We start from the raw sequence: 4,174 nt of genomic DNA, 5'->3' as shown, positions 1-4,174 counted from the left end.
TATACTTGTAAAATATGTAATGTATGTGTACTATGTACTGTTTGTATTCTATATATACTGTATGCATTATATATACTGTATGTATAATATACACTGTTCGTTTTCTATATACTGTACGTATACCATGTCATGTATGTATACTGTATGTAGTATTTATAATATATACTTTTAAGAGCTTTAAGGTAAGGTTTGCATGATACGTGGATTTTTTTCTTAGTGGTACTATACCAATATGATACATCATTTTGTTCAGGGAGGAGTACCCGATAATTTGAAGGAAAAAAAATCAAATATCGCCCGTCCTGTTTTTTTGTAAGAAAAGCTAAAAATTTCGGTTTTTGACGTTTTTTAGGGGAACATTTATTTGCACTCTACTGATTCAATAATATATGCAAGTGACAATAAGCAAATAAAACTGAATAAAAAATGTTTAAACAATTATTATTTTTGGTAAAAATAAAACCGTTGCCATGGCAACAAAAAGCTGGAAAAAATCCTATTTCCCGGTCCACCGTTTTTGTAAAAAACTGAGGACGTAGAGATTTTAGTATTTTCAGTTTAATGATCTAATAAAATTGATATGTCACCGAACTCGTTTTCACAAAAATGGGCGTTATATCTTCATCATGTCATCTCGGTAAAACGCAAAAGTAGTTTTTTTTTGTGGATCTTCAAAGAAGATTTCACGGTCAAAGACTTCAAGTCTTTTAAGATAGATTTAAAGAGGTGGATTAAGCGGGGGACCCAGCCCCTCCCCCTTTTCTTTGGGAAAAAAGGGTTGAATATATAGGGAATCAATAAAGCATGACCAGAGCGGGCTCCCTCTAAGGCAGTCAGTAGGCCCCAGCTTATGAAAATTTCTGGACCTGCCACTGCTTTTTTTAAGAATCATTCTGCCTTGTAAGTTAACCAATGAGAGCAAATAGTGATTAACTTACCTTTTATGCTCACATCTATCTGCCAGTAGGGGAGTTATTTAACTATGGTCAAACTTTTATAAAAAAGATAAGATTTCTTGTATGATTTGTCTAATTGTTACACTTATAATGTTCAGATTTGGCGTCTTTTTGGTATAACAAACATGTACAGTAGTTGTCGTTTGTTTATGTAATTTACACCTGTATTACTATTATAATTCCATCCTGTACCCCTTTTCTGCCACCCACCGTCAAAGCTTACTTCCATCTTTAAAAAAAAATAGATACATATTTTAAATACATGTACTGAAGAATTCATGTTAGGCAAGAAATAAAATTTGAATTGTTTGATGTTGCCTATAACCAACCATCTATAAAGCAGTCTACCTGTATTCTAAAAAAGCTGTTTTTACAGAAGCAGATTTTAGCAACCGATTATAAAATATTTTCCCTTTGATGAAAATGATGGAGAAAACATAATTACTTTCCAAAATATTGTTCCTGATCAAAATCAAGCCAGTCCTGAATCAGCCCCTTATTTAGAAATTTTTGGTGTTTATATATGCAGTTGTAGTGAGTTAGTGTGCACTTTTCGATAATCACTATTTTCAAGTAAGTAACCGGTCCATGAGTTTTCTTTGCTACGAAACAGGAGAAAAGCTCAGCAATTAGCCTTGCTTTTCGTCCTGTTTTTGAAGCTCATACAAATAAATCTTATATTTTCCAACAATGTACATATATTGTATATTTATTCATGATATTTAATATAAAAATAATCATTTGGAATTTTAAGTTTTTTACCTTTCCATTTCCCTTTTCAATTTCTTCCTTTTGGGCCTCAAGACAAGATTTTTTGGCTACAGTCTCCAGAGTTGTATCAATCTTTTGTTCCCTTCTCTTAAGAGTGGACGGCACAACTGGTGGTAAATTTAAAGTTGCAAGCAAGTTGTTAATTTGTACTGGGCCCATTCCTGTGTGTACCATGGCTACAATATTTTGCATACATATTAATTTAAAAGAACAATTGCTTCCAAGAACAGTCGCATTTTTTATCACATTAAATGCATCAACACTGAACAGAAATATCAATTCATTATTAAAATCATGATTGTCAAATTGACATATTTATTCTGTATTAATTTTCAGGCAAGGGATGAATGAATTTTTAGTCATTGAGCTTTATAATAAGTCACTTAAGCTTTAATCCCTTTTTTTAATTACATAAGGAAGAAATCAAATTAGGGACTGCCTGATCCAACACCACTTTTTTCCAAAAATGTAAAATCACATCTTCAATGGGGCGAAATTTGATGGGCAAAAAATTTACATCAGTCATCATGGTAATATTCTTTTCTTTTGCCTAATATTAATCATGCTAATTAATGTAGACAGAAAATGAGAAAATAATAAATTATAAAGCAGCAAAATTTAATCTTTAACCTTATAGTATTGGATTCAAACTTTAACTGGTCATGATAAATCTTTACCAAATATCAAATTAATATAGATCTTCCCACGGCATCAGCTTGTCTTGCTAAACAGGCGTTGGACTTCAAAGTAATCTTGGACAAGATATATAGCAACAGTCATTCGTTTTGTTTTTTTAACAATCGCTGAAATGCAGTTGTAAGGGGAAAAGAGGGGGGGGGGGTATTATATTTTTAAATGGTTTAAAAATAACAAAACAGTGTCAGATAATTGATTTCTTCCTATTTAGGGTTTGAAATTAGCAGGAGCCCACATGCCAATGGCCCCTAAAATTTGATGTGCGCTACTTAAATTTCAGCTTTTCTTGGGTATTGGGTCCATTCGCCCTAATAATATGTTCCCCTTTGGGATTATTCGCCCTTATAATATGTTCCCCTTTGGGATTGTTCTCCCATAGCGTCCATTCGCCCTACTAAAAAAAATTCAATATTCAGGGCATTGAAGTTTAATAAACTTATTCAGATAGATTCAGTTTATTGCTTGTTTAGGATCAGTAATTGCTCAATAATTCGGACCACTGATTATTGTGATCCTTGTCTTTTCATTTAATGGATTAATAATAAAAACAAACGTTTTGTTTTGTTTTGATAAAATATTCAGCTTGAAGTTAATGAAAACAATGATGTACGAAATGTAAATCACGAAACGGATTTACAAGTTCATTTATTATTATACTATGAGACTAGTTTCAGTTATACTGCATGCATTTGTGATTTAATGAATACAGTTATTTTGTTAACAAAAAGGAGGGGTGATAATAGGGAGTCCTGATCCTGAAATCCCTGGCTTAAAAACACTAAATCCTGAGGTCCCGAAATTAATTAAAGTAAATCCCGGCATCCCGAAATCCGAAAAAAAGAATTCCCGGATCCCGAAAGGATCAATCCAGAAATCCCGACCTTAAAAACAGCCGATCCCGGAGTCCTATCCCCCCTCAAAAAGCAATATGAAGACAAATACAGTATTCTACTCTGAGTCAATCAAAGGGAAAATGATAAATTGATTATATAAATATTCTGTCAATTTTTCAACAAACTTTAACATAGTTTGTTCAAATACTTAAAATCATGAGACTAGACCGAGACTACTACTGTACTACTGTAGTAGTCTCAGGACTAGACAACAATTAGAAAAAAATAAAAATCAGGGCGAATGTACCCTGAGAAAACAGGTATCAGGGCGAACAGGTACTAGGGCGAACGTAAATCAGTGAGAATGGACCCAGATTCCTTTTCTTATATAGGAATATATATTTGGCATACACAATTTAAGTTGAATTTAAGCTGTGGGCTACAGCTGCCAGTCTTCAGTTTAATCCCTTCCCACCCCACCCATAGATTACATAGTTGATCCCTTTTATTTCATTTTTTTTTTATAATATATGTATTTAAATGTATGTACAAAAAACATTGTAATTACCTAGTGCTAATTTTGAATTGATGTCAAATGTTCCATTGTTTCTCTTTCCTGTTTTCACGTCGTTTAATGAACTACACACACTGTTCTGACACCGTATAAAAAGTATGCTGCCTAAACCATATCGTCTCTCACTCTCAATGTCGGCCAGGTGTAGTCGAGCATCACATGAGGTGCAAAACATCTGTTGGGCTAAGGCTTGAAGCTCGACTACCCGTCTACCAGTCTTCCAGTCATCATTTAGAGATGGGCCAATGGTACAGCTTGCACCAAGTTCAAGATCCGAGTCTGAGAAAACTGGATAGGTGTTGGAATGCACGTAGTTGTGATCTTCTGTAATGGGCTCATCAACA

The sequence above is a fragment of the Mytilus edulis genome, chromosome 8 (genome assembly GCF_963676685.1).
Source record: "Mytilus edulis chromosome 8, xbMytEdul2.2, whole genome shotgun sequence".
In the NCBI taxonomy this organism is placed as follows: domain Eukaryota; kingdom Metazoa; phylum Mollusca; class Bivalvia; order Mytilida; family Mytilidae; genus Mytilus; species Mytilus edulis.
Note: the sequence above shows the minus strand (reverse complement) of the source record.